The sequence below is a fragment of the Giraffa tippelskirchi genome, chromosome 14, assembly GCF_054371585.1.
Source record: "Giraffa tippelskirchi isolate mGirTip1 chromosome 14, T2T-mGirTip1v1.2.pri, whole genome shotgun sequence".
In the NCBI taxonomy this organism is placed as follows: domain Eukaryota; kingdom Metazoa; phylum Chordata; class Mammalia; order Artiodactyla; family Giraffidae; genus Giraffa; species Giraffa tippelskirchi.
This window is the reverse complement of record NC_137288.1, coordinates 57,835,798-57,859,925: the sequence shown is the minus strand read 5'-3', so window position 1 is coordinate 57,859,925 and position 24,128 is coordinate 57,835,798. Positions and strand designations below refer to the sequence as shown.

General features: G+C 51.3%; 1 protein-coding gene across 3 annotated transcripts in view; it reads right to left on the bottom strand.

The window, feature by feature from the left end:
- The window catches only part of ARK2C (arkadia (RNF111) C-terminal like ring finger ubiquitin ligase 2C), a 110,048-nt gene that overhangs the window by 51,555 nt on the left and 34,365 nt on the right, over window positions 1-24,128 (bottom strand). The window contains exons 1-2 of one of the 3 annotated variants that reach the window (XM_081563355.1): window positions 24,065-24,102; window positions 23,251-23,424 (exon numbers count right to left, since the gene is read on the bottom strand). The exons of the other annotated variants lie outside the window; for them this stretch is intronic. The gene's annotated coding sequence lies outside the window, so the exon portion shown is untranslated. Of the gene's footprint in view, window positions 1-23,250; window positions 23,425-24,064; window positions 24,103-24,128 lie in introns of those variants that run through there. 3 annotated transcript variants of the gene reach the window in all.

Sequence of the window (24,128 nt, the reverse complement as noted above, 5' to 3'; positions counted from 1 at the left end):
ACACACACACACACACACAGCCACCTCCCCATGACCCGCCCCCCACCCCTACACACACGTACACCCTGCTACCTCCCCAAGACCCTGCCCACACACACACACACACACACACACATACACACACACACACTCTGCCACATCCCCATGACCCCGCCTCTACACACACACACACACACACATACACACATACACACACTATGCCACCTCCCCATGACCCCACCTCCACACACACAAACACACTCTGCCATGTCCCCATGATCACCCCCCCACCACACACACACACACACACACACACACACTCCACACACCCCCACCCTAAATTCAACATGGTGATCTTTGCGCTCAGTCACCACTGAGAAACCACGTACACTGGTCTGATTCTTCTCTGATCTGGAAGAAATCCCCCTTTACCTCCCACCCCCAGGCTCCACTTTTGACCCTGGGAAAGGCTGAAGGTAGAGATGAGGGAGAGGTATGATGTCTAATTAAGGTCCCTTCCTTCCTCCCCCAACCTGGAGGGCAGGAAGGGGGAACACCTCTGAGGCAAACCTCAGCGACTCCAGGCAGAAGGCAGCTTCCTGTTTCTAAGAACCTGGGTTTTGAAAGTCTTCTCCGATCCCAGCCGCCCTTGCACAGACGGCTTGTGGGGAATCTCTAGCCAGTCTCAGATTCTTCTCCCGGAGCTCTCGGGCTTTCAAAGGAAAAGAGAAGCCAGCAGGCTGTCAAGACAGCCGCCAGCTTTGACTAATTCGGAAAAGCAGCAGAAAATCCACTCGATCCACGTGTTGCCAAGACCAGGGACAAGCTTCCAGAGCTCTGGACTTCCGCCGTGCCCTTGCCTGGATGGCCCAGGCCCACACAAGGCGTGATTTGCAAAGACAGCACTTCCCAAGCTGTCTGGATCCCTTCTCTGGAGCCCCCATCAGTCATGCCAACCTTTGGTGATGGTCCTAACAGCCAGGTTGAGAACTGGACAGCCTCCTGACTCTCTTGGATTAAGTAGGGATGAGCTCAACAGACGGCAGGTACTTAACAAAGACCACTGAAGGCAAGTTACACTGAACTGACTTCAGGTAAAGTCACAGAATTAATTTTGTATTTAATAACAACTGGCTGAGAACCAACTTGGTGCCAGGCACATGCTAGATTCTTAGAACTCAGGGGTGAACAAAATCCTTACCCTCAAGGAGCTCACCATCCTGAGAGGTGTGTCCAAGTAGCAAGAATCTCTGCAGGAGTCTGAACCTTCTAGCATTGCCCTCCCCCTCTCACTAACCTCCAAAGGTTGAGCCGGATGCCAGCTGAGCACCAGGAGAGGAGGAAGACAGACGTGGCCTCGGCTTCCCCTCCCCTCCTCCACTCCCTCGCAATGTGACTCTGCAGCCATTCCCGTTAAGAGGCTAAAATCTGGGATATCTTGGTGATGTTTTTTGGCCAACGTGCGTGTATGCAAGCGCTCAGTCTCTCAGTTGTGTCTGACTCTTTGCAACCCCACGGATTGTTGCCCGCCAGGCTCCTCTGTCCATGGGATTTCCCAGGCAAGAATATTGGAGTGGTTGGCCATTTCCTCCTCCAGAGGGTCTTCCTGACTCACGAATCAAACTTACGTCTCCTGCACTGCAGGTGGATTCTTTACCCCTGAGCCACCTGGGAAGCCCAACAGAAGGCAGTAAAAGTGACTGTTCCCAGTTCCAAGCCCAGGCCTCAGAAGGCCTTGCATGCTTCTCTCTCCTTCAGAGAGAGATTCTTGCTTTCCTTGTAAGCAAGCCTGAGCTAACCTGTCGGTGATGAGACTGCAGAGAACAAAGCGGAGACAGCCCTGTTGTCCCAGCCGAGGCCATAGCCAGGTGGCAGAGTCCAGACAAAGAGCAGGAAACCACATAGGCATGGGTCTCACTGAGCCACCACGGGGCCAGGAGAACTGTTCAGGTTTCCCAGAGAATCATGAGCTGCAATAAATGATTGCGTTCTCTGCCACTGGTGTTGGTCGACATTGGGTAGCAGATTGTGGCTCTAGCTACTGACTCAAGCCCTCCCAGCCAACCTATTGCAGGAGAGCAAGCTTACCTCCCAGCTACTTCCCATTCCCACCTGGCCTGGGGAAGCCTCGGAAGGGCTGGAACCCTTGCCACCTACCAATTCACTTCTCTGAAACTCCAGTTTGGGCATGTCCCCAGGTGAACACCAGGTGAGATCCTGGGCAACTTGGAGCTTAAAGAGGGACTCAGATGTCATCCTCTGCTGCAGGAATCAGGGTTAAATGATGGACTTGGGTGTCAAAGACCTAGCTCTATCATTTGCTAACTGTAGGTAACTTACTTAACTCACTCAGCCTCTGTGAATTCATCTGTAAAGTGGGGATGATGATAAAGCTGGTTCCTCAAAGGACTGACATGAGATTTACATGAGATGACATGTGTAAAGCAGCAGTTCTCAAGTGGGGACGATTTCGCCCCTCGGGGGACATTTGGCAATATAGGGAGATTTTATTGATCACCACAAAGTGAGACAGGGTGGGGGCAGAGGGGACAGGTGCTGCTGCTGACACCTAATGGAAAAAGGCCAGGGCACTGCTAAACATCCTACAATGCACAGGTCAGCCCCTGCAGTACAGAATCATCCAGCCCCAAATGTCAAGGGTGCCAAAGGTCTGTAGCCCTGGTTCCGAGGCACATGGCAAGCAAGCAGCAGTGGAGGTGGTCACACAGACCTCTAGACAAGCGAGGCGCCCAGACCCCAGCACGCTTCCTGGGAGGTTCAGGGAAAAGCAGCAATAGCAAGTTAGGTACTGACACTAGCCAGCCCACCTTCCGTCTTTGAGTTCATCTGCCCTGTGTGTTCTAAGTCGCTTCAGTCATGTTCAACCCTTTGTGACCCTTTGGACTGTAGCCCACCAGCCTCCTCTGTCCATAGGATTATCCAGGTGAGAATACTGGAGTGGGTTGCCATGCCCTCTTCCAGGGAATCTTCCCAACCCAGGGATCACACACCCAGGTCTCTTAGGTCTGCATTGGCAGGTGGGTTCTTTACCACTAGTGCCATGTCCCCTAGATGGAGGGAAGCCCTCCATCTGCTCTAAAGGTCAGTAAATGGGAGTCTAGCTAGACTGGACCGATTTTAAGTGTCAGTTTGAGTTCCAACGGGGAGATGACATGTCTGAGTTTCTGGCAGTTAAGATACTATGGCCCAAAGGTAGCCACCTTGCTGGTCAGGCTGGGGCTCTCACATATGCCCCAGAAAGCCTATACTTCCACAGCGAAACCAGGCATGCATTTGATCACTTTATGTTCGTGTTTTCACCTTGTTTAAAGTCTGTAGGAGGGCCCCCATCTGTCCCACCACCCCTAGTTGTTTGCACCTAAGTGAATAAAGGTTTCTGGAGGAAGGAAATGAAAGAGGGTCTGACTTGCGGGGAGTGCTCCCTCCCCACCCTCCCCACAGCAGGAAGCCAAAGAGGAAAGTCTGAGCACCTGAGACAAGCTCTCCCTGCCTCCCAGCAGCCAGTCCCACTGCAGCCACCTGGATCCCTGCCAGGCAGTGGGCATCTTATCTCTTCCAAGTCTCACATCAACCAAGATTCGGAGGGGTTATGTAATTGCACCCTTATAGTGCTCAGTCGGTAAAGAATCTGCCTGCAATGCAGGAGATCCTGGTTCAATTCCTGGGTCAGGAAGATCCCCTGGAGAAGGAAATGGCAACCCACTCCAGTATTCTTGCCTGGAGAATCCCATGGACAGAGGAGCTCGGCAGGCTACAGTCCATGAGGTCGCAAGAGTTGGATGTGACTTAGTGACTAAACCACCACCAAGTAACTGCACAGCTAGTAGGTAGCAGAGACAGGCTTTGAACCCTGGACTGCAGACTCCAGAGCCCAGATGGGCGAGATGAGTTCTCATAACTTCCATTATCTCCAAATCGTGACTCCACAGACCTTTCTACTTAATGGACCATCTATCTCCTCACTGACCCCTGCACAGTAGCCAGGGTCCCTGAGGATTGGGGCGTGGCTTCCCTGGGTAGAAGCTTTTAGAACCTGGAGAATACATCGAGGTTTAAGAAGTATTTAGAATGAAAGGACATCAGGTCTGAGACCTCACACTTTGATGAGTTAAACAGCCTAGGGTCTGGCTCTAGTCCTGCCTGGAGGGCAGAGGAGGGGCCCTGGCCCAGGCAGAGCGCAAGGCTTGGAGGAAAGTAGAGAGAGCCTCCCAGTGCTGAAGGCCAGGTTTCTAAAACCCTGGGAGGAAGGGAGAGAGGGACAGCAGTGCAGCCTGGAGCCTGTCCTCCGGAAGACCCTGTTTACGCAGCTAAACGAGGAGGAGGATGTCACCCATCAGACGCGACCCGGTCAACTTCCCAGGGCCCTGGCCCAGCCCTCTCAGCCAGGATCGTCCTCTGTTGCCCAGAACAGGAGCTGGGAGGATTCATACAGAGAAGCTCTTCTCAAACTTCACCAAATGTTGTCAGGGTGGTACTGTGGGCATGCCCTGTAGACAAGTATCTGAATTCATACCCCAGGGCCCTTTCTTGGTGCCAAGTCCACCTTGAAGCGAGAGCATGCAGTGAGCCTGGCTCTGTGCTCGGTCCTTCCCACTGACGGGCCGCGGGCCGCACGCACAGACCCGGAGAGGATGGCTCAGCTGACATGCAAGCTCATGAGGCTGGATCCTCAGGGTTTGTGAATACCAGTCCCGAGGAAGTGTTTGTGAATGGTAAACTGGGAAAAAATGAACAGAGAAGTAGTGGCCCCCGTTTAGGAAGGCTTGACTGGCACTGTTTTGTCCTCAGCCCCGTGAGCTAGAAGCCCCCGTGCTCAGCCACCAGCGGGCCAAAGCAAAGCTCGATTCAAATCTAGTCTGGCACACTTGCAGACCATTATACGTTGTGAAGTATTTCCATTGTGCTCATTGCTTTCAAGAGTTTCAATGACACTTTCCTACCTGGTGGCGGTTTCCAGTCAATAAAGCTCTCCCTTATTGAGAAATCCCTCCCATTCATTGAATGCTTCCTAAATTATTTATACTCATCCTCTCATCTGATCCTCATGCCCCTGTGAGCATCCATGCCCACATCCTACACGTGAGGGACATTAACCACCAAGGCCCAGGGCTCCCAGCTCAGAAGTAAACAGCAGACCAGTCTGCAACTCTGACCCCCCGACCAGCATTCCTTTTGCTCCGCCTTAGTCTTTGATTCCACACACCATCAGCAGCCATGGATGGGGCAGGTGGACTCATTGTCCGGCACAGGGGTGGAACAGAGAGAGAATAGAAGACACTGGCCTATTTCCATCACTCAGAGAAGGGTCCATTTCACAGAAAATGGGAGGTCCGCATGCTTTATCTCTGAGTTTCCCTGAAAATAGAATATACGTGCCAGAGCTTCCATGAAACCAGCCACGTCACCTGAGGACAGAGAGGCAGTGACCCATCTCCAACCTCTGTCATCTGCCCCCAGACCATGGATGGCTGATGGAGTCATTTTCCTTAGAGATCCCCACTCCAGCTTAACCTTCTACATTTCTGGGCAGACTCCACACTGGGGAGGCAGGGGCAGGGCAGGAAGAGGAAAGCAAGTCACAGGGTCCAAAGGAGATTGAGGGAAGGCCGACGGACATGTTGGCTAAGGAAGACAGGGGAGATTCAGATTATTCCTGTCTCCATCACTTGTGGCCCTCTGACTGGGGGGGATGGGGGTTGGGGGGGCTCCCTCCCACCCCATCCCCTTGTCTGCACTGACAAAATAAAAAGCTTGAGCCAGGTGATTCTGACATGCTTCATTTTTTGTAAACACACGATGTGTCTGTCTCTTAATATGACCCACAGGAATTTATCGAAAGTGTCTGGAACTTACAGTTATGTTTCATTTATCAACCTTGTTGAGAAAGGTTCACATAAGAGAATTTTCCCCATAACAGAAACTTATCCCTTTAATCTCCATCATTAGGATGGAAACCTTTCCTAAACGCTCACACGCTTAGCTTGCCTAGCTCCTTAAAAGTGACCAAATACCATATTCCCCTCCCCCTTTCCTTGGGGTCAGAGTCATCTAACAGCACATAATGGGATGGGATGGCTGTCCCCAATCCTTCCCAGAGCCCGTCTTCCCTCTTCACATTGGTTGTTGCCAATTTGTTGTGGGCTGTAAACTATATAAAGAACAAAAGAAATCCAAGAAACTGGGCCCCAGAATTAAGGACCTGAGTTCCATGATAACTATTTCAGTGTTTTGTGGCTTTTTTTCTTTTCTTTTGTTTTTTTTCACCTCTGTGTTCTTAGATCTGTTTTTGAGCACCCTGAGAGGGGTGTTAAATTTTCACTCACACCCACCTCTCCACACAAACCTGTCTCTTGGAGTTCTCTAGGTTCACTCCTCACTCTGCGAAATGCAACTTTCTCTTTTTCCGTAAAACCACCTTCCAAAAGAGCTGCTGTTTCATGTGGTTAGGGTTTGGTAGGCTCACTCATGCTCATGCCCACCTCCCAACACACACACCCCACACGCCCACCTGAGAAGCCCAAACCACCAGAGTGAAAAGTGAAAGTGAAGTCACTCAGTCGTGTTCGACTCTTTGTGACCCCATGGACTGTACCCTACCATGCTCCTCTGTCCATGGGATTTTCCAGGCTAGAGTACTGGAGTGGGTTGCCATTTCCTTCTCCAGAGGATCTTCCTGACCCGGGGATCGAACCCGGGTCTCCCGCATCGTAGGCCGACGCTTTACCAGAGTGAAAAGTGACCGTAAAGACCAACGACCCCACAGACCCCGCCGAGGGCAGCTTTGTGTGGTGCCCACCCGCTGCTCCCCAAGCCCTCAGTCATGGCTGAGGCAAACCCTGAAATCTCATCACCTCACTTCTCTCTGCTCAGCCTGCAGGCCCCCGAGTGTGCTTCAGAAACAAACTGTTCTGGATAATTGAGCAGCTTATGCCATTAAAGGGTCCTGGGACCAATTGCATCGAGAAAGCAGTGGGTTTTAAAAGGTCCCCGGCTGTACTGTAACAGTGAGTGGTGGATTTTGAAGGGATACACGGTGGTGGGCTTCCCAGATGGCGCTGGTGGTAAAGAACACATCTGGCCATGCAGACCGAGGACACTCGGGTTCGACCCCTGGGTCGGGGATATCCCCTGGAGGAGGACATGGCAACCCACTCCAGTACTTTTGCCTGGAGAATCCCATAGACAGAGGAGCCTGGCAGACTACAGTCCATAGGGTCGCACAGAGTTGGACACGACTGAAGCAACTTAGCACGCACGCACAGAATATACACAGGATATGTCAAAGTTACCAAGCTAGGACCCCAGCACCCTCAACAACACCTTGCTACACGGTTACCTCTTTTCATCTCCTGGCAATAATTCTATTAGTCACTGAGCAAGCCTTTCTCCGTCTCCCAGCCTCATGGTCATGTGTCAAGTGGGGGACTTAATCTAGATTGAGAATGGCAAAGAGGCTTGTATGGAACTCATGTGCCAACTCAGATCTTGGAACATCCTGGCCTGCGGTTCTGCAGTTAGAAGAATTCTGACGCTGCCTCCAGGCTTGGGGGGAAATCTGCCATGGTCAATTAAGATATCTGCTGCCGTCCTGGGAGCCGCTTGGCAGCCCGCTGTCTCTGTGACCAGTCAACGCCTAAGGTCACCTTCTGCTTCAAGAGTCTGCTTTCCGGGCCCTAAGCCTGGGGTTTCAAAAGTCCTCAATGGTGGAGACTGGAAGGCTTTCCCTTGGCTGTGGCCGCCTCAGAGGGAGTTGCCTGGGTTTGTGTCTGCTCCGGACGGTAAGCCCTGCACCACCGACCTGTTCACCCACTTGTTCGGCTCCACACCTCCTCCAGCTCTGTGACGCTGCCCTCGCTCCCTACCTTCCAGACCTGCATGCATGCGTGCATCCTAAGTCACTTTAGTCATCCCCGACTCTGTGCAGCCCTATGGACTGTATAGCCCACCAGGCTCGTCTGTACATAGGATTCTCCAGACAAAAATACTGGAGTGGGTTGCCATGCCCTCCTCCAAAGGATCTTCATGACCCAGGGATCGAAACTGCATCTCTTATTCATTGGCAGGTGGGTTCTTTACCACTAGCACTACGTGCAAAGCCCTCCAGACTTGCACTCAGGTGGAATTGGAAGCACAGGAGTTTTCCTGCTTTGGACAGCCCCGAGGGAACTTTGGCACTGAGGTTTGAACAAATTTCTCCCCCACAAGTCCTGGAATCCTGCAAGTTCTATACGAATACTCTGCCCCAGAGCTATGCTCTGTTTTCATACTGGACTGTCTTTCAAAGACATCCTCTGTCCTGAGGAAAGGCATCTTCCCATCCTCAGAGTGAACCCAGGAGCTGCACCGGAAGTGTGTGTTTGGGACGGGACAGAGGCTTATTTTAATACAGGTCCTTGTGTGAACCTCCCACACCCACCATGGGACTCTCTAGAGGTGGGGCCTGGTTATCTTTTTCCACAAGGTGAGAACCACAGTCTCCCTGACCTGTCACTCTCAACAGTGTGGTGAGAAATGAATTCAGTGTGTTTGCGGTGGTGCCTGGTGTGCGCCAGCCTCCAGCAGTGCTCATAAACATCAATGTCCTTCCTCCCCTTCGTTCGTGTTTAACTCCTCCTCTACTACCCAAAACCTGCTCACTTGCCAAAGGATCCAAAAACCAGAAACTCCCCAAATGACCTAAATCCGGCCTGCTGTGGACAGAAGGAAGAAGAAAATGTAGGAAGGGAAACAGAATCTTCCTCTGAGAGTTTCATGCTCAGGTGCCCACTCCACACTCTGGATCTTTCTATCTACAGAGAAAAGAATCCGCACTTAATTGGCAACAACTAGGGGTAGGGAGCAGGGCTGTTTCTGTTTACCACTCTACCCCTTACCTACATGTGGGCATGAAATGGGCTTTTAGTCATCGTCTATTGGATGGACGGAGGGATGGATGGATGGAGGGATGGATGGATGGAGGGACGGTTAGGAGGTTCATGGATGGACTGAAATCAAGACATGATACCATAGAAAGAGACCTGGATTCTATTGCTGGCCCCAGTGCTTAGTGGCCCTAGAAGAAAACTGATATTAACCTTTATGAGCTACTGCTTCCTGTTAAACAGTGCTGGTTGTATATGCTACAACCCCATCTTGGTGAATGGGGGCTTCCCTGGAGTCCCAGTAGTAAAGAATCAGCCTGCAATGCAACAGCCACAGGAGATGTGGGTTCGATCCCTGGGTTGGGAAGTTCCCCTGGAGGAGGGCATGGCAACCCACTCCAGTATTCTTGCCTGGAGAATCCCATGGACAGAGAAGCCTTCTGGGCTACAGCCCATGAGGCCACAAAGAGTCGGACCTGACTAAAGCAACAGAGCACACACACACACATCATAGTAGGAGTCTGTGCCTCTAACAGGATGACTACACATACAGCAGTGCTTGGTAGACAATCAAATCACACAGAGGCCAGAAGGGATGGTGATGATAATAACCAAGCTCATCAATACTTCACAGAGTAGCTGGGTGTCAGAGTCTCTGGATCACTGCACAAGGATGGGGAAACCCATCATTCAGGCTGCCTCACCAGGGTGGGCACTGAGGCAGCCAAGAGGAGGATAAACCCTGGCACCATGGGTACCCATTTCCTTCTCACCCATGAGAACATGCCCCCTGAATGGATGGGCCCAGGCATTTGCCACCAACACCCCACAAGGCCATGGGTGGACCCTAATACCTCTTTTTGGCAAAACAACTAAGAGGCAGGCCCAGATGGCAGTGGAGGTCCTTCCTGTGGATGCGGGGTCCAGTGAGCCAGAGGATCAGAGATGGCAGACACCACCATAAGGTCATCTAGCCCCATCCCCTCATATTATAGAGATAATATTCCAGTCTTCTTGGCACGTATTAATAACAGAAACTCCTCCAGCCCCAGACACCTCACTGAGCTCAGCTAAAACACTTATTACTCATAGAGGAGAGGGAAAGTCACTTTTCCAAGAGGAAGGCAAACGCTGGATTTATCAATAATTACCTCTAGTGGGTTCTGCCAAAACCACAGGAGGGGAGTGAGGGGCTGGGGGCTGGGTGGTGGTGAAGAAGCTCTGAGAGGAGGTGATGGGTGCTCGGCTCACACATCAGAGAATGAGAACTAACATGTTCTGCTGAGGAGCTGTGGGGCTTGTATTTAGATTTTCTTTCTGTGCATCTTAAAACAAGGCTGGCCTTCCTTCCAACCACCATCAGAGCAGAGCAGTTCTCTAAATCTGAGGATTTAGAGGCTCCAGGGATAGTAGGGTCCAGTAGGTTCAGCAGAGCCAACCTGGAAAAAGTCCCAGTCTCAGCCTCAATGACCTTGTACGGCACTTCCTCTTCTGACCCCTCCCTGCACACACACACACACACACACACACACACACACACACACACACACACACACACGTGCACACAGTCTTCCTAGTGCTTAGAGTCCTCCAGACCAGTCTGTCATCAGTCATTTACACTCTATAGTAAAAATACACTACCTCTTTCATATCCCAAGAAAACACACCATGCTCCTCTCATTTCTGTGCAATTTCATTTACAGCCCAGGAAGAAGCTGTAATTGTGAGATAGGATGGACCCTCCTGGCCCCTGACATCACATCACCCACGCAACCGTAGTCTCCAACCCAAGAGAAAAGAGCTGGCACCATTATGGTGAGCAGGATTTCAGAGAACCTGTGCCAGCAAGGGTAGGACTATCTCCTGTTGGGACTTCAAAAGGTGCACCAACTAAGAAGTTAAAGATAGCCCTGGAGACTATTCTGGAAATCTCCGAAGGGGAGGGAGTAGGGTCACCGTATGTGCACATGCCGTCTCTAACAGGCATGGAGATGTCCTGTGAGGGGATGCATGGACCTGAAGCAGCCGTGTGTGCCCTGGCACTGGCTGTGACTGCTGGTGTGGGGGACCATGTCTGCATCATCCGTGCAGAGGTGCAGAATGAGCTGGCCTTGGCACCCTGGGGGAATAAGTAGAAGGCAGAGGCAGGCCCCCTCTCCATTGCAGGCTCTTGTGCTTCCCAGGGCATCAGAGTGAGTGCGTCTGCTTACACAGGAAGTATTATGTGTGCTGGGGCAGGGGTACAGTGGGTAATACGTCCACAGGAAAAATTCAAAGAGCAAGCACTGGATTTGGGAGAGGATAGAAAATGGGACTAGAGGTGTTTCAATAAAGAGGAGGTCCTCGAGGCCTGTTCTGGGCAGAGCTCTGAAGGAGAAGGTCTCTCTGATGAAGGGAAGTAAAATCCCATTCACGCATGCACAGACACACCAGCTGCGGGTCCCTGGGGGGTCTGGGCACCAATGGGAACCTTCCGAGGCTCAAGTATCACAAAATACTGAGATTGTTCTAAAAACAGAGGGGGTTCCAGATAGAGGAAGGGTGGAACAGGGTCCAAAGAAAGGGTAAAAGCCCTGGACAGTAAAATCTGCCCTGCCATCTCTGACTTGGGCTGCAATCCCTCAGTTTTACTTTCTGTCTCTATCAGTTATAAAGGAAAAATATCCAAAACTTTGAAATAAGGCAAAAAGAAGACTGTGCATCCTTTCAAAGTCATACTAGAACACTGTCTAATAGGCCTAAGAATCATCTGGCTTTCTAGAGAAACAGAACTTTATTTGACTTACTATTTACTACTGGTAGAGTCCAAGTGGGGCTTCGCTGGTGGCTCCGATGATAGGGAATCCACATGCAATGCGGTAGACCTGGGTTCAATCCCTGGGTCCGGAAGGCCCCTTGGAGAAGGGAATGGCTACCCACTCCAGAATTCGTGCCTGGAGAATTCCGCAGACAGAGAAGTCTGGTGGGCTACAGACCATGGGGTCACAAAGAGTCGGGCTCAACTGAGCGACTAACACACACACAGAGAGTCCAGTCCCTGTAAAGTTAGATGTTATCATTAGGAAATTAATATGGGTGCAAATGGTTTGTATCCAATGGAGAATATCAGTTTTGTATCTAATTTAGTGATAGTATTTCAGTCTTTTTTTTCCCCATTAACATGCACGCACGTGCACGTGTGTGTGTGTGTGTGTGTGTGTGTGTGTGTGTGTATGTGTGTATGTGACTGACTTAAGTAAATCTTTGGTTCATGCTTGCTGTGTATTTGTAGAAGAACTGTGACATTTTCACATTTTGGGTATCTGATTTTGACACTATCTTGGGCTGACCTTCTGTCCTCAGCCCCCAGCCTCTGCCCCGGCCACACTGGCCCAGCGGGTGAGACTGTGCGTGAGGCTCCAGACCTGGGGTGGGGAGGGAAAGAGCTCAGGCTCTGCCCGGGTCCACTGACCAGCATGGAAGATCCATGAGCCTCTTTCTTTCCCTGCACACAGAGAAAATCACACCTCCCAGGACTGTGGTGGCATCAGAGGAGATGAACTGTAGATGGAGGATGGTTAGAAAAGCTGGAAACTTAAGATTCATAACTGTCAGTGGAGCCTGCTGAGATTTGTGGGTGGGCAGGATCTTACCTTCAGCAGTAGGCAAAATAAACAATGGGGAAGCTGACACTAGATGAATGCATAATTTTAAAACATTAAATGACATACAAGGGGAGGAATTCCTCTTTGGGAAAAAAAAAATGATCATCTCATCTCTAAAAGCCACAGCTTTGCAGACAGCCGGCCCCACCAGGGGCGCCGCCCAGGGCTTTGAGCTGTGCTGTAAATCTGAAGCCAGACAGAGCCTGTGGGCAAGGCCCTGACTCCAGTGTCTGGCTTCCTCTCCAGCTGCACGCCTGAGAGACCTCTGCCTCCTTGGGGTCTGCCCCTCTCAGGAGGAGGGGAAGACATCCGTCCAGGAGGAACCTGTGATGCCAGGGACCCAGCTTCTCAGATGTCAAAACTTGGCCTTTGACATCCTCGCAGCCTCTTATTTAAAAACCAAGCCTTCCAAAGCTGCCCGGCCCCACAGAGTGAGGCTGCCCCAAAGGGGGCCTGCACTGTCCTGTGTCCCAGAGGCCCTGGAAGCTGGGCTGCAGGGCTCGTGAGGAGCACATTGGCTGCAAGGCCTGAGGGAAGGGGAGGAACTATAGGCCCCCAAGAGCTGAACCCTGTGGCTGAGCCAGGGAAAAGTGCATTTCTCCAAAAAGCCTTCTCACTGGGAGTGCCCAAAACTCCACCACAAGAGTTTTGCTCCTGAGAGTCTTACAGGGTACTTTTCTCCTCCAGGAGGCCTCGCTGGAACTTGGAGGATCCTGAGAGGGGCCAAACCTTGATGCAGTCGGAGTCTGGGGCACTCTAGGCAAGGGGCAGCCTGGAGCAGGAGAGGGGCAGGGAAGCACAGCATTGCCATGGTGCAGGCCACTGTTTCCTGGGCTGCCTGCCCTCGTGGCCTGAGATGGGAGAGCTTGGCTCCTCAGAGATGAGAGCCGGAGCAGCGGCTGCTGTGGACGGCAGAGCACGCGCCTGCCTGGTAGCGATATCAGACCAGTTGGGCTTCCCTTCTCTCATTCTGTGGGGATGGCAGAGTGTAGCACTGCACCCTTTCTACAGACAGGGAGACTGAGACCCAGTGCTGCGTGGAGCCCAAAGCTTCACCACACTCCCATGTGTTACCGGAGAAACCCAAGAGTCAGGCATTTTTGACAAGCTGTTTCAGAGAGAAAAATGCAAGCTGGCAGGGGTTGCTCTACGTCAATCTCCCGGGTCCCTTTCCTTTCTTCTCTACCACGGGCCTGGCTCTGGGCTTTCTCTGAGACCGCCAGGAAGATGGGCCGGGGAGGGTGTGATGGGACCTGACCCAGGTGGCAGCTCTGCCTTCCCGCCTCTCTTTCCTCTTAGCGAGCGGGCATCACTCACAAGCACCAGACCCAAGTACCAGGCGGGGTTCCCAGATAATGGGAGTGAGGGACCTCAAAAGCCACGGACTCCCAGCTCCCACCCACAGGAGAGTCACCAGCACCCAGCCGTGAGCAGCAGATTCAGAAGCATCTGGCCTAAGAAATGCAGTCCCCTGGGGCCAGAGGTGACGTGGCAAGCCGCTGAGAACCGTGCCTGGCAGGTGTACACTACACACACAAGTGCTCATTAGCAGGATGCTACTGCCACTGGCTGTGATGTATGGTTGTCACCGTCATCACTGTGTTTACCTCCCTCTCAGTGAGACCTGAGGCGAGGTCCCTGGGGCCTCCTCCAGCGGATGTCCCTGCACACCCCCGACCCAGGTCAGCAGGGGAGGAAGGAAGGCGGCCCTGAGCACGTGCTCCTCTGGGGCCCACGTCCAGGCCCCATCCCTGGCAGCACCAGACAGGCCACAGGTTGGTCAAGAGGATGAAAGGGGAGCTCTGAGACCGCAGCCCCACCCAGGGGCACGTGTGCACACACACGGGTTTCCTGCGGTTCCCATGCGTCCAATGACTCCTTGAGAGTTGCTGAGTGAGGGACCAGCAGAGCTGAACGTGGTGGAGAGCCCCTCCAGTCTGACTTATCTGTTTTATAGAGGAAGAAACTGAGGCCCAGAGGCATGGGATGGAGAAGGAGGTGAGGTTCAAGGTTCTTCCACTCTGTCCCCTGCAGGGACGGGGTGCCAGAGGAGTGAGCTGTTTTTTAAAAGCTGTATGGAGCACAGCTTTGGGATGAAGACAATCTGAGAAGAAGGGTCGAGAGGAATTTCAGGGTGAAGATGGACTTTGCCTTTGGACCTTCGTCTCTTCTTACTTCACATTCCAAGTCCATTCAAGATGAGGTCAGCCAGCAGGCTTGGTGATGGACAGGGAGGCCTGGCGTCCAAGGGGTCGCAAAGAGTCAAACATGACTGAGCGACTGAACTGAACTGAACTGAGCAGGCTTGTTGGTGAAACCGAGCAGGACCCTGTGGGGCTCGTGTGTCCTCGTGAACACGGAAGTCTTTCTGTTTGGTGTTTCTCGTTTGTAGGGAACAGCCTCTGTGAAATTCCCTGAGTTCCAAAAGTGAAAGTGAAAGTGAAGTTGCTCAGTTGTGTCTGACTCTTTGCGATCCCATGGACTGTAGCCTACCAGGCTCCTCCATCCATGGGATTCTCCAGGCAAGAATACTGGAGTGGGTTGCCATTTCCTTCTCCAGAGGATCTTCCCGACCCAGGGATCGAACCCGGGTCTCCATATTGCAGGCAGACGTTTTAACCTCTGAGCCAGTTCAAACAGTTGCTAATCAGGGAAGGGAGGGGATGAAGAAAGAAGGAAGGAGAAGCCAAGAAACAATAGTGCAGCCTTGGGGCAGGGTCCTGGTTCACCTCAAAGGATACACATAACAGTATCTTTAAGTTCTTTATAGAACTAAGTTCAGTCGTTCAGTCGTGTCTGACTCTTTGCGACCCCGTGAACCGCAGCACGCCAGGCTCCCCTGTCCATCACCAACTCCTGAAGCTTGCTCAAACTCATGTTCATCGATTTGGTGATGCCATCCAACCATCTCATCCTCGGTCATCCCCTTCTCCTCCTGCCCTCAATCTTTCCCAGCATCACGGTCTTTTCTAAGGAGTCAGTTCTTCGCATCAGGTGGCCAAAGTATTGGAGTTTCAGCTTCAACATCAGTCCTGCTAATGAATATTCAGGGCTGATTTCCTTTAGGATGGACTGGTTGGACCTCCTTGCAGTCCAACGGACTCTCAAGAGTCATTTCCAGCACCACAGTTCAAAAGTATCAATTCTTCGGTGCTCAGCTTTCTTTATAGTCTAGTGCTCACATCCATAAGTGACTACAGGAAAAACTATAGCTTTGACTAGACAGATCTTTGTTGGCAAAGTAATGTCTCTGCTTTTTAATATGCTGTCTACGTTGGTCATAGCTTTTCTTCCAAGAAGCAAGCGTCTTTTAATTTCATGGCTGCAGTCACCATCTGCAGTGATTTTGGAGTCCCCAAAAATAAAGTCTCTCACTGTTTCCATTGTTTCTCCATCTATTTGCCATGAAGTGATGGAACCAGATGCCATGATCTTAGTTTTCTGAATGCTGAGTTTCAAGCCAGCTTTTTCACCCTCCTCTTTCACCTTCATCAAGAGGCTCTTCAGCTCCTCTTCACTTTCTGCCATAAGGGGGTGTCATCTGCATGTATGAGGTTGTTAGTATTTCTCCCAGAAATCTTGATTCCAGCTTGTGTTTCTTCCAGCCCAGCAGTTCACATGATGTACTCTGCATATAAGTTAAATAAGCAGGGTGACAATATACAGCCTTGACGTACTCCTTTCCCTATTTGGAACCAGTCTGTTGCTCCAAGTCCAGTTCTAACTGTTGCTTCTCGACCTGCATACAGATTTCTCAGGAGGCAGATACGGTGGTCTGGTATTCCCATCTCTTTAAGAATTTTCCACAGTTTGTTGTGATCCACACAGTCAAAGGCTTTGGTATAATCAATAAACAGAAGTAGATGTTTTTCTGGAACTCTCTTGCTTTTTCGACTATCCAGCGGATATTGGCAATTTGATCTCTGGTTCCTCTGCCTTTTCTAAATCCAGCTTGACCATCTGGAAGTTCTCGGTTCACGTACTATTGAAGCCTGGCTTGGAGAATTTTGAGCATTACTTTACTAGCATGTGAGATGAGTGCAATTGTGCGGTAGTTTGAACATTCTTTGGCATTGCCTTTCTTTGGGACTGGAATGAAAACTGACCTTTTCCAGTCCTGTGGCCACTGCTGAGTTTTCCAAATTTGCTCACATATTGAGTGCAGCACTTTCACAGCATCATCTTTTAGGATTTGAAATAGCTCAACTGGAATTCCATCACCTCCACTAGCTTTGTTCATAGTGATGCTTCCTAAGGCCCACTTGACTTTGCATTCTAGGATGTCTGGCTCTAGGTGAGTGATAGAACTATAGAACTAAAACCCACAACAAATGGAAGATTCAGCATTCTTCATTCTGAGAAGACCATCTGAGGCCAGATTAAAGGAACCAGAGAAGTTCATCAAGAGATTATCTGTGTTGTTGTTCTGTCTAACTCTTTGTGACCCCGTGGAGATTATCAAGACTAGATTAAAGGAATGTAGGCCCTCCACACACCCTAATCTTATCAGCAACCCACCCTCGAGCCATTGCTTTAAAACTCTTCACCAGATCCTCCAGGATTGGGACACACAGCTTTGGAAGGAGGAGCCCATTGTTTCCCCCTTTACCTGGCAAACAATAAAACTGTTCTTTTCTATTTCACCCAAAACTCTGTCTCTGAGATTCGATTGTGCACCTGGTTTTTTGGCATCAGTGATAGGAACTTGCCTGCCGGCCAAGGACCCTGGGGCAGGATAGTCCCTTCTGCAATTGACTCAGTAGGTAACTACCCACAGGGCAACATCTGGAAGCAACCCTAAAACAGACCCTTTGCATCAAGCTCCTCCTCCCCTCCTGTGTCCTGAGTCACATCCTTTAGGTTCAGAAAGCTCATTAGCTCCCCAGGGTGGCTACCTAAACTGTGGCCACCCCTGGAGAGGCCAGACCTTTGCAGTTAGCAGGGGGAGCCCTCAGCAGAGAGAAGGTGGCCTAAAGGAGGAACCTTGCCAGGGGGGCCTGGTGAAAAGAGAAGGGCTCAGGGGAAAGAGATGAGGACCAGTGCTATTGTCCAGGCTCAAAGGCCAAAATTACTATGTGACCTCAGGCAGGTCACTCAACCTCTCTAGGCTTATTCCCTTACCTGTAAAATGGCTGGGGGGTGGGGGGGAGGTGTCCTAGGAAATAAGTAGGAAGGGCTGCTCAGTAGATGGAGAGATGGAGTATCAGCCCTGAAAAGAAACCAGCACTTTGTCCTATGGATTGATTTGTTCTCTTAAGTTTCAAGTTCCATTTGAAGAAGATATTGTGTTTGTCAAAGCAGGGTCAGTTCAGTTCAGTCGTGTCTGACCCTTTGTGACCCATGGACTGCAGCATGCCAGGCTTCCCTGTCCATCATCAGCTCCTGAAGCTTGCTCAAACTCATGTCCATTGAGTCGGTGATGCTATCCAACCATCTCACCCTCTGTCATCCCCTTCTCCTCCTGCCTTCAATCTTTCTCAGGGTCTTTTCCAGTGGGTGGTTCTTTGCATCAGGTGACCAAAGCAGGGTGAAGAAGCTTAAAATCACCTGGACTAGATGCCCCCACAAAGGAAGGTTAAGAGAGTTTTCCTTGGCTGAATGACTTGCCAAGGCCATTGCATTTCCACATCCTCCCTTATCTTGGGGGAAAACCAGGGGCAGGGTGGGGAGACAGAGGCTTCCAGCAGGGATGAAGCCCCAGAGCCTTCTCTTTCCTTCACTGCCTCCCACACACCCACGGGGCTGGGGACCAGATGCTGCAGCTGCTCCTTGGTGCCCGCTCTCCTCCCCGCTCCAGTCCTAATTAGGAGCAGGTGAACCTGGGAGTTGGTGATGGACAGGGAGGCCTGTCGTGCTACAATTCATGGGGTCGCAAAGAGTTGGACACGGCTGAGCAACTGAACTGAACTGAGCCCCGTAGAGGCACCAGGGTCCCACCACTTGACACAGGGTCAGTTTCAACTGTTTATCCGTCTAAGCAGTACTAGGGGAAGAGGAGGGGGAGGGAAGTTAGACCCCCGCAGAGAAGACACCTCAGAGCTTCCACTCAAGCTCCCCTAAGCCTTTCCAGTCTGGGTACTGATTAGAGAAAGATGTACAAAAGGCCACCACTTTTCACCATGCACCTCCCACGGAGCATGGTCAGAATGTTCTAGAGGGTGTGTCCCAGGAGCCTGACTGTTAGGCCTTGTGCTGTGTGGACTTCTGCAGACACCCAGCCTCACTTTCTCATCTGCAGTGGGGGCAAAGGGAGAAGCTGCTGAGCGGTACTGTACAGATGAGCGGTACTGCGTGGTACTCTTTACCCTTGTACTTGCTCCCTCAATACAAGGTGATAAATGGCTGGGGGTGCCATGGAGCAGTAATGAAGTCAGCACTGGGATATGGCAGAGGAGTTAGCTAAAATGCAAACCCCAAGGCTATTTTCCACTGGCCTGATCTCTTAACTACTGAGACTTATCAGCTGCCAAGATCCACCACCCTCTCCCCAAATGCCTCTTGAACCTATTCCCCCTCTCCATTCCTGTACCATCTCCCTCATGCAGCCCTCCATGACCTACTAGCAGTCCTCCTGCCCAGACCATCTTCTCAGATGCCTGATTATGTGAAATCACACTTTCTTGTACTCTTTGTCCTAAACATGGTGGCCTGAACTTCACACCCTATATATACCGTGCATTCATTGGCTCACACCACTCCCTCTGCCCAGAGTGCCCTCAATCTTTGGTTATCAAACTCCTACTCATCCCACAAAGCCCCAAACACCAGCCTCTCCCTAAAGCCTTTGTCTATCTCGAATGCTTCTACCCTCAAGCAAAATTAATTATACCCTCTCTCCTAATCTCCTATACATTCGGTTCATAGAGCTTTTCTCTCTACCTGGTACCCTTTCTCCCCACCCCATCTTCCATCACTTCACCAGACAAAATACTACTGTCCTTCCAGTTATCTCTCCCACACCACTTCTTCCCAGAAAACTTCCTTCAGCCTCTCCCTGCCCTAGATTTGACTGAGTACCCTCCTGGGTATTCTTACATCTCCACGCATAGTCATTTTGAAGCAATATTGATATTGCCTTTTTAAATAGATTTTTTTAGACTTAAGTTTGATATTGCCTCTTATTTGTCTGCCTCCCTCATCTCTTGAAAGCTCCTTATTCATTACTTATAGTAAGTAATTACTTACTTATAGTAAATTCCAATAAATACCTGCTGAAGCGAGGGAGGGAGGGAAAGAAAGAAGGAAGGAGGGAGGAGAAGGGGAAGGAGGGAGGGAGAGATGACATTAACTGTAAGTCAAATATTTCCAGTCTCGGTTTTATGAAACATTCTTCTTTTCATTACTGCTACTGCTAAGTCACCTCAGTCGTGTCCGACTCTGTGCGACCCCATAGACGGCAGCCCACCAGGCTCCCCCATCCCTGGGATTCTCCAGGCAAGAACACTGGAGTGGGTTGCCATTTCCTTCTCCAATGCATGAAAGTGAAAAGTGAAAGAGAAGTCGCTCAGTCGTGTCCGACTCTTAGCGACCCCATGAAAGTTATCTATTAAAGATGTAATGAAATGTGACGCAATCTATACCTTCTTAACGTCTTCCCTATAAATACATTCACAATTGAAAATAACCCATTGTCAGACCATGCGCTGAGTGGGGGTTCAGATGCAATGGCCAAGCTTGAACTTCTCTTAGTGTGTATCCAGTGTCCAGCCGCCTCCTTCCAGTAGCCTAGATGCTCCTAGGGGTAGGGGTAGGTTTTGCATTTTTGAGTCTCTCCCAGTCCCTGCAGTTAGAAGACGCTCACCTGGTGCTCCCTGAATTACTTCAGATGAACTAGATTGAAGCCTCGAAAGAAATTCTTTTTCAAGTCACAAGGCCATGACTTTGCAACATCCCACACATTGGGGATATAGGTCTAATATTTCAGTGCACAGGTGAGGTCCAACACCCAGGAAGCTTCAAAAGACTCCTCGCAAAGATATCTCCCCAAGGGACTGCTTCTTCTATTTCCTTTGTGCCTATGTTCCTCCTCTTCCCCTGCCTGGGCAGGCTTGGCCTGCCTGTGGCCTCCACCATGTCCTGACCATGTTGTCCCGGGCATGCTCTGCAACACTCTGAATCTCAGGGTCCTTGTCGGTATGGTGGGCAAACTAACGCTTACCTCACAGAGACACTGACACAGAGAAGGTACCCAACTAAGGTCAGTTCCCTCCCCATGTATGTTAACTTTAGACAGGACGAAGTGGACAGGGAGCACAGGTGATAGGTGATGGTTGTGCTGCTGTTTGAAGCTAGGGGCCCAACAGCGGTACATAGAAGAGCCTGGGGTCCCCTCAGACACAGGTATGGGGAGGGTCCAAGTGGCCAATGTTGGCTGTGACCAACTGTGCCCACCCCTTCGGAGCATTCCTCAGGCTCCATCACACTTAATCCCCATACAACCCAAGGGATTACATCCCATTTTACAGACAAGGAAACAGAAGCGAAAGGAAATGAAGCAACTTGCCCCAAATCATGCTCTCATTGAGGGCAGAGGAGTCGAAGCCTGCTTTGCTGTCTCCCCAGCTCTTAGCCCGGGGCTTCCCTTGTAGCTCAGTTGGTAAAGAATCTGCCTGCAATGCAGGAGACCCGGGTTCAATTCCTAGATCAGGAAGATCCCCTGGAGAAGGAAATGGCAAGACACTCTGGTATTCTTGCCTGGAGAATCCCCATGGACCGAGGAGCCTGGCAGGCTACAGTCCATGGGGTCGCAAGAGTAGGACATGACAGCCACTAAACCACCAGCTCTCAGCCCAGGACCTGGCACGTAGGCAATAATCTGTACACAGCTGTGTCATGTAGCAGAGTCAGTGGTTGCCGTGATGGATTTCGGAACATCCAAAGGTATTCTACTCCACGTGCTTCTCCTATCCCGAAATATCGCCCTCATCTTGCCTCTCATGGGGCTCCAGACCTCACGTAAAACTACAGGGAACTGAGTCATCTGATAAATGGGGAACTCCCCAGAGCACATAAACTCATGCAGCAACTAACATTGGACTTAATGCTGCAGTTAATTAATACTCACAAGATGCTAAGGAAACGGAACTCAGGACAAGCAATGTTTGGGGAAAAGGAAAGGAATGGTCTAGAGCCAATATATAGATGAGGCCAGTGGGAGCAGAACAGAATGGGCAGCCAGGAAGGGGATGGAAGACTCTGAGCGCAGAGAGAGAAGGGAGATAACAGAGGTGAGTGGGGATCGGAGGGCAGGGGAGGCAGGGGGCTCCCACCAGGTCCCAGAAGAGACTCAGACAGACAGATGTGATCAAGACAGCCTGGGGAGGTTTGCAAAGAGAAACTCCAAACCCCCCAGGCAAACGATTTCTTTCATTTCTCTGGATTTTCGCTTGTGTTAAATCTTCGGGTCCTGGCTGGGGCCCAGAGACGGGAAGAGGTGTTTAGGAGGAAAGCCAAGGAGGCAGGAGGGAGCCCAGGCCCCCAGTGCCTGCAGGGAAGCCCCCCGTGAACCAAACTGTCACCCCCTCTCTGGGACGTGCGGGTGCAACAGGGGCAGAAGCCTTGCCATGTGCCCGGGAGCTTCTGGCAAGGGTCTCCAGGGTGTAAGGTCCCCCTTCTCCACCTTGTTCAGCCAGAGCACCTCTGCTTGGGGCGCCTTACATACTGGGGCTCCAGGTACGATTTTGTTTCGGAAAACAAATAGCTGGAGGAAGATCCCCTTGCTTTGTTTGTTTAAAAACCAAACAATTAGAGCAAAAGAAAAGGCAAAAAGGCCACCTTCTTCTATCTGGGGAAGGACCTTCTAACAGATGGTGAAACATGGATGAAACTTAAAGACGTTACTCTGTGAAAGGAACTGGTCATGAAAGGATGAATACTGTGTAATTCTACTAATGGGAGGTCTCTAGCTAGGGAAAATCATAAAGACAGAAAGTAGAAGAGAAGTTACCAGTGCTGGGGGAGAGGGGCTGGGAGCTGGTGTTTGGTGGGAGCAGTTTCAGTTTGGGAAGATGAAAAACTTATGGAGACAGATGGGGTGATGGTCACGCAACACCATGAATGTGCTTAATGCCACTGAACTGTGCACTTAGTTAAAATGCTAAACCTTTATGTTACATATATTTTACCACAATAAAAAATGATTAATTAGTTAATTAACTGATGAAACTACAACAAGTTTTAAAGCTGCCTGGCTGGGGCACAAGCTGCCTGGGCCCCAGTTTTCCTGTTTGCGAGAAGGGCTCCATTGGGGACACTTGGTGGGGAGGGGAGGTGGGGGCCCAGCCTGGCCGTGCTCACATGGCGGGGAGAAATGCACATCAGGAGGAAAGAGAAACACAGGGGGCCTGAGTTTGCCGCGGGAACCGCAGCATGGGCACCACACAGCCCTTCTGTGGGAGCCACTGTCTGTCTGCTTCAGGAAAGCAGGCAGCTGCCAGAGGCACTCACGGCCATGGGGCTGGGGGTTGAGGTCTCCCCGAGCCCGGACTCCCACACGCGGGGTGCAGATGACAACGCCTCCTACAGCCGGGGTCCCAGGGAAGAACCGGAGGGCTGGGTACACATGCACCCGCTCAGGCAGCCACTGCCGGCTGCCCAGAGCCCCTGAGCCACTGCAGGATGCTCAGCTCCGTCCTTGGCATTAGCAGGGGTCTATTAACACTTGGCGTCCCCGGCACTGTGCTCTCGATTGTCACCACATCGCTGTCAACTGGCTCATCAATGGCGAGAAACGGCACTGAACTGACCTGCTCCGTGGGATGCAGCCAGGTCAGCCTGTCCATCCCCGCCAGGACACCGTGGGCCACTGGGGAGCTGGGGGGCCTGGACAGGGCCCTCCACTGGGCCATCCCCAAGCTCCCTCGGCTCCCCTGGGCCTCACTTTCCTCACCTGCCTCGTGGGCCAGCCGTCTTCACAGGTGCTTGTCAGGATGGAAAAGGAATAACAGATGCTTAGAAAGTGTGGGTGGAGCTCTTGAGGAAATGTGCCCTGTTATTACCCCCAGGCTCTGGCTGGACTCACCACCTCCAAGGCTGAGCACCAGCCACACCAGACCCAGAACCCTGGCATCCAGGTCATGGCCCTGGAGGCCCCTAGAGGAGACCGCAGCCTGGCAGGGGCTGAATGAGTGGCAGAAGGCTCTTCTGCTCGGTTTACTGTGTGTGACATAGAAGAAGGCATATCCTCCTCCTACACACTCACACACACAGGCGGGCTGGTGGTGCCCCTACAAGGCTCTGGGAAAAGAAGGGCGAGGCAGAGGCTGCAGAGGTGAGAAGCCTGCTTTCTCCTGTGCCCCAGAGACTTCCTGGACACCACGCAGCCCTTACATAACAGCACTGCAGTGTGGCTCGATCAAAGGAAACACAGGTCTTGTCCCTTTCAGCTTTTATAATAACACATATGGATAAAACAGCTCGGCCAGAGGCAGAGAGCCTTTGGTTCCTATAGCCAAAGCAAGAAACATCCTGCTTCCCAGCCCCATCTCCCCTCTCCCAAGTCCCAACAGGAGATTCTAACCCCTCACGCCAGCCCCTCCCAAGGCTCTGTCTTCCTGTTACCATGGAGACACGGACTCGTTCTATAGCTGATGGCCCCCTCCTCCAGGACAAAGTAAGCTAGAAT